This window comes from Lissotriton helveticus, chromosome 4_1 (genome assembly GCF_964261635.1).
Source record: "Lissotriton helveticus chromosome 4_1, aLisHel1.1, whole genome shotgun sequence".
Lineage (NCBI taxonomy): Eukaryota > Metazoa > Chordata > Amphibia > Caudata > Salamandridae > Lissotriton > Lissotriton helveticus.
In genome coordinates, this window is record NC_136063.1 from 1,190,205,471 (window position 1) to 1,190,212,202 (window position 6,732).

The window sequence follows — 6,732 nt, forward strand, 5'->3', positions numbered from 1 at the left end:
GGAGTTCCACAACCATATAATGGAGCCGGCCTTCGGCCTCTTTCCTCCATATGATCAAGGATCACCTCTGTGACTTGCAATATGCTTATAATATAGAGCAGGGGGCATTACATACTTAACAGTTGTATTTAGTTCAGTGCAATAAAAGCTTGGAATCATTTTAGGAGTCTTGTCTACAAATGTACTAGAATCCTTATGATACAGAGGCCTGACTAGCTTATAATTTCCCCAGAGGATCCACCTTTTCTAACCTCTCCATGTCATAACTGGCACGCTAGTGGCCGCCCTATGTGGCTTTCTGCGTGGTTCAGTGCCAGCCACCTGGAATTTGAACTGTGGCATGCCCATCCCTTTTTAAATGTTGTATTCTGAAAGGCAACATGGTATCTATTTTAATCAGTCCAAATGCCTTTTATGCTAATTCAGTAGGCCCTTGCAGACAACAAAGCACAGCAATATAGCAGTAGCAAATATTTGGGGTTGAAAAATAGTGCACACAGCATGCAAGGAAGATTCCTCACAATCGCAGAATGAGATACAATCATAGAGAGCACCAGCCTCCCCGAGTCACAGAACATGGTTGACTCAAGTGTAATTCTCGTTTTTTACAAAGCCAGGCCAACGTATGAATGGAATGGACACAAGCTGCATGGCTCGGGTTTTTGTCAGGAATTCTTCTTACTTTGAACTGGTGGCACCAAAAATAGAAGATGGCATCCTGAACTGTACTCTCAAACCTGACAAGTGCCTAGACAAAAAAGGTACCAGAGACACACCATGAGTGGGTGGTAACAGCTGTCACCAGTTTCTCAGGTTACCCCAAGTGCTATGGGGCTCTTTCACCCATCCTTGAAGTGTTCTAACATTCCACTCCAGGGTGTACCTTTTAGAGCTGTGCACTTTGGCAATTCCAGGCGTGTAGATACTGGCCCTACATTCTATGACCAAGATGGCACTCTAATTTTATATCGTCACCATGAAAAGGCATTGTGGCAGTAATAGTTGGATACATCAGAGAATCATAGAGTGTGTGAGCTGTGACACCCTTGGCCAGAAGATCTTGCAAAGTAGTACACGTTGGGTAATTGGAGGAGTGAGGAAAAAAGCAGATGGTAGCGAGGACAGGGGAAGCAGTCAGACTCATAGCAGTCAGAGCCGCGTATAATAAAAGAGCAACAAAAAAAACTCCCCTACCCAAACGATAAACTAGGTGCTGTTGTCTTTCGAATGTTGTGGTGCTTAAGAAATTGAAATGCAAACAACAAACTGTTTTAAAATGAAACCACAACTGACTACCTCACGTAACCTGTTATTTGATAAAGCAAAATCTGCCCAGTGTAGACAGTGACATTCAAGCTCGAAAACACATTGTACCAGTAGGCAGCGCCATCACTTCTCCAGACAACACCTTGGAACAAGAGACGTCACACATCTGTGTTGGTCGGTCACACAATCACAGAAAGGAAACTAATCCATCGTGTAGAGAAGCCAGAGTGGCCCTAAAGAGACGAAGAGAGGTGCGTGACCGTAACAAATGGAAGCAACCATGAGCAGAATGTGGCCCAGTGCACTGACGCTTAGGAAAATGTGGCTCAAATGTTAATTGCGATTGACACATTTCGTGTTTGTTGGTGCAGCCAGTGTGTAAGTGCAATGGGTGGTTGGTTTCATTGGAAAGGTTGAACGCGCTTTTCTCACAGTGATTACAAATGTCACTTAATAGCGTTCTCGTGAAGCACGTGGGGCTTCGATAAATGGCGCATTTCCCGAACAGTGGGAATCATGTCCAGTAATCTCAAATTTAGGAAGCAAAGAAGGCGGGGGAGGGGTCAAATACGGAATTTGTTCAGTAGAAGAACGTGTGAGCAGATCGCTATCAACAATGCCCCTGCTTGGGGAGACCGTAGTAAGAATAGACATAAAATGATACAGAAACTGCCCGGCTCGTTTCTACAGGAAACGTAAAGCTTATGTCAGGTCCCCAGAGCACGCATGGGTCATAGTTTGTTATTACCTTTCCTGTCTACGTTGTTCAGTTTTTTCATTTGTACCAGCCGACGATGTCTTGGCAAATTTGCAACTGGTGCAAATATCCTGTAAGGTCGGCAGAACGTGGGCCGTTTTCTCACACCCGTGTCTGCTTTTCTCCTAGTGTCACCCGTCCTCCCGCTAGAAAAATTACAATGGTTTATATTTGGCCTGAGTCGGGGTTTGACTGATGTCTTGTCAGGGACTGCTTTATGGCGCAATCGAGTAGTTCTTAAACGCTGGCTGCTCATTATTTACTTGCTTGCAAGGTCGCATTTTACCCTTGAACTCTCTCTGGCACACTGCTTTAGGAGCCCAGCATCCCTTGGTGACCTCACGCCTCTAGCATTGAGCATTTTCTCACTCTCACCACACTTGCTAAGAAAAAACAAATTACGTTCACTCTTATTTTTTTCATATAAGGATTTGTAGAGCACGACAGCTACTCCAAAATAGAGTATCTTATTCTGCACACTCACTCTTATTTTGCTCACTTCTGCACTGCAGTTCTCTTTTCCTTTGTTGGGCAGTGACACTGGTAGGTAGGTATTGCCTTTGGCACGTGTGAGCTGGACAATTGCCCAGGGCGCTGGCCTCCAGAGAGGCGCATCAGTTACTTGCTCTAGTTTCCCTGCAACCTGAGTCCGAAGAAAAGTGTTTAAACACTGTTTCTAAAGGCTACTGGTGTCCTTCTTTGCTTTTTGTCTGTTTTCTTTTTTGATGCCACTCCTATATCCTCCCCCCCTCATCTTCCTCCCGGCTCTCCCAAATGTCGGCAACAAAAAGAAATTCACAAGGACGAGTGTGGGGGCACATTTGGTTTTACCAGGGTGTTATGTGAGCAAAGGTCAGATGGCCCCAACACTTTTTTTCTACTGCATGGTGTCAACATGAAGGCCCTGGGCATTTGATAGAGGGTCGATTGAATAATACATCCCTTTAGGTGTGTTCCCTGGGCTGTGCACCTATCAGTACATTCCTGTACTGAAGATCAGACGTATATAGTATTCAATAGTGCTCAGACCAAGTGACTCTGCATACTATCTTTTCATTTGATTTACTAGTTCCCAGTTCACTCGATAATGCAAGCTAAATTGGCAAAGGGGGGCCCTATTTCTAAAGATTTCGTTGTAATTTACTCCTGTAGTACTCCTGGCTTTCTCCGGAATCCCAGGAGCAATCCAGGAGAAACCAAGAATATACCCAACTAACTTCTGAAATTCAGGAGTAAGCGATTAAAGAGTAAACCACAGATAATCACAGTAACATATTTGTGAATAACCCCTATAACCTTCTAACAGAGACATAAAAATAAGTGCTTGGTACAAAATGGTACAATGGGCCTTTAAGAATTTATCATCTCACAGACATGATAGGCCTTAGGCTGAGCATGGTCTCGTGAGGGGTGCCCCCCTTCCAACATATGACATATGGCACTGTCTTCAGAGGAAGAGCAACTCGTGATAATAGGCCTGGCTGGTGGATATATAATGCCCACCATGATGTCTTGTTGACTGTAGCAGGTAGTCACGTGATAGCTGCGACACTGTGAAAGGATCAAAGTGGGGAAATGAGAGCACACTGTCCAAACTGGCACAATGATCGAGCACCTCAGACCTGCACTATCTGTATGGATACTAGCAACTAGATAAGAGGGTTAGTCTCACACTAATCAAAATATCCTAGTCAGTTACCACAGTCTGCTAGGTGGTAGAGCACGTCATAATATTGCAAGCAAGTTATGGTATTATGTTAAACTATGTTATGCTATGCTATATTATGTTATGCTGTTATGTTATGTAATGCTGTGCTATGTTAAGCTAAGATATGTTATGTTAAGTTATGTTATGGCAAGTTATGTTATGCTATAGTATGCTATGTTATGTTATGTTATGTTTTGTTGTGACATGTTATGTTGTGTTATGTCATGTGATTGTCATTAAAGTCCAAAGTCTTCGTGTCTTCTATGTGCTCCTCGTTATATAGTTCACTATTACGTCCTCTGTATAAGGCACATATAGAAAGATGCACCATTTAATAGGCCCAGTGTTTGTCGTCAATCTACAGATGAAATGTCAAGCTTTCATTTATACACAGGGACACTTCCAATGTGAACAAGAAAATAAATCATTTTGAGACTACTTAAAACTAAAAGGCAGCATCATTTATGTTTCAAGTAAACAACCCAGGTCTTGAAAATACCTGGGGGTATGGAACCAATGATGAACTTTTAGTAAGAAGGACTGCCGTTTAAAGCGCCAACTGACGACAGATCTGTTTTTTTTAGCTTTATCTATCGGCGACTACGATTCCAGCATCTGACCGCTGGGGTGGGGGGGATTAAAATGAACGCCCGAATTCAATTAATCCACTTACCTATAGTATTAGTAACCTTTTTTTCTATGACTTTCTAAGTCCAAATATCAACCTGATACAATTGTGTGACTCGCCATCTCTTTCATGCCTCCCCTCTCATTTTAGTTTCAAGATACATGTCATGCATTCAGGAAACGAAGCAACACAACCCGCATCTGGCAATTTATACTCACAAATAATATAAAGGTACCTTTTCGGGTCATCCACGAAATAGGCTTGTCTTGGGACAGTTGTGTAAGGCAGGCGCTGAAAGTCCCCTGCTATGCTCTTGTTAACCCCAGGGTGGCAAGGACAGAGTGACAGAGACGGTCATCTCCTCCTGTCACCGTCCTCTGCAATGAGGAATCCAGGTTCCACTCCCAGTGGTCTTATCCCGACCTCCACAGACCCTCCTCCGCTGTTCAACGCACCCCCGCAGCCTGGGCACCGCTATCCGTGTCAGAAAGGATGGCACAGGAAAACAGCTATTGGAATAATACAACGACCAAAATGGGAGTGCGAAGTTCTTAATTCTTTCGGACAAGAAAAACAGCAAGCACGCTATCCCCACAACTTGCTGAAGGAGCTAGCGGGAGAAGCCGGAGTGATAACACCACGGGCACGATCCAGAGACGCAGCCTGCCCTTCTGACAAGCGCATATTAATCAGCACACACAGGAAAAAAAATCACCAGGGCACTACTCAAACAGGAACCAAAGCCATATCCGAAGGATGCAGCAGCACACGCGTGACAAGATCCTCACGTCCTGTGCTGCCCCTGGCCAAGATGTGTCTGGCACTTGTCAGCAGCAGTTCACAACGAGCGTGCTGCGGGCTACCTGGGCTGACTCGCCCTAACCGCTGGCCATGAAGTTGGAGCGCGCGCAGGTGGCGCGTGGGTGCGCGGGTGCTGTGGGCGCAGCTGCTCGCGCTCCTCGGAGAGTCCGTCCGCCTCCCTCAGCTCTGTGCACCTCCAGCGCGCGCCTGGGCTGCTGCCGGGCTCCGCTTCTGCAGTCCGGAGCGGCGCCGCCGATTGGCTGCCACTAACTGCTTGTCTGCCTGCCTCCCTTGCTCCCCCTCCCTTTCGACCATTCCGTCTCTACCTTTTCCCTCCCTGCCCCTTTCTCGCCGGCGTTTTTCTTTCACCTCAGTCGTCTCCCGGTGGCAAAGCTCGAGCCCTCCTCCCAGGCTGGAAGGCACCTGGAGGCGCGGCGCTGGCCCTCGCGAGCCTCCTTCAGCAAAGTCATTCCGCGCGGAGGGTGATTAATGCACACCCGCGTCCGGCATCACTCGGAGAGGGGGGAAATCACCCTTAGTGGTGCGGCTCTTGAGAAATGACAGCAAGGACTCGGCGGCAGTTAGCCTATCAATTCTGCGAGCAGGGCGGGGGGCTCCGGGGCGCCCGGCTGTCAGATGGAGTGGGAGTGCACGGAAGACGGCGAGCACCGAGGCACTGGGGTGACACGCCGGTAATGCGTTTTCATCTCTTCATGGGGAAAAGTCGCCACAGCCTGCCCGACATTTAACTTCGAGTTCATTGGTCAGCAGCCCTCCGTCCAGCAGTGCCTTTGAGAACTCACCTGGAAGATGTCCTTGATTGATTTTCTGCATATTAGGCACTTGGTGAAATGCTTTATTCGTCCTATCGAAAAATAAATATACACTTAACAGGAAAATGCCGATTTGCACTTCCTACATTGATGTTAGCCGCTTGTGGACATTATAATGTCAGTCACACGTTCTTCCAGACCTGCACATGGGGCATTAGGGCTGCATTTTCACCTAGACACGCTCTCTCTCTGTCGCACACGCCCTCCTGCACAAACGCAAACACATCAAGAAAACGTGGACACATCACAGACACCTATAGATATATAGTCACAAACACGCACGGGACAAACGGGCACGCGCACAAAGCAAACACGCAACACGCACAGATATGATAAAAAAAACCGCACTGAACATACACGAACAGAGACACTGAGCAGGCAGTTCACGCATACACACATACAACAACAATAAGCATGCAAAGGAAAGGAGCAAAAATGAGCTCTTGTACACCCCCCACATACAACATGCGGCCAGCCCCTATTATTAATGACTCGAGAGCAGGTGCGCCAAGTATTGCGCACTTCCACCCAGCTGGCAGCGGTGCATATTACACGTTCAGGTGAGAGGGTCCACTGACCCAGCCACGCAGAATGAATGACCTGAGCCACCGCCTCGAAAGAAAGGATCATTTTGGATGTCACAGAGCAAGGTGCACCGCACACAGAGAGGATGCGCGCGCTGCAGTGCCAGTCTCTTCCGAAAAGAGACGGCCAGGACATCACAGGGGCGGCACTAAAA

The 6,732-nt window shown here is 47.0% G+C and overlaps 1 protein-coding gene across 1 annotated transcript in view; it reads right to left on the minus strand.

Annotated features, from left to right (window-relative positions):
- Positions 1 to 5,182, minus strand: part of CDH18 (cadherin 18) — a 2,258,828-nt gene extending 2,253,646 nt beyond the window's left edge. The window contains exon 1 of the mRNA XM_078687769.1: positions 4,595 to 5,182. The gene's annotated coding sequence lies outside the window, so the exon portion shown is untranslated. The remainder of the gene's footprint in view (positions 1 to 4,594) is intronic.
- Between the last annotated feature and the right edge of the window lie 1,550 nt (positions 5,183 to 6,732).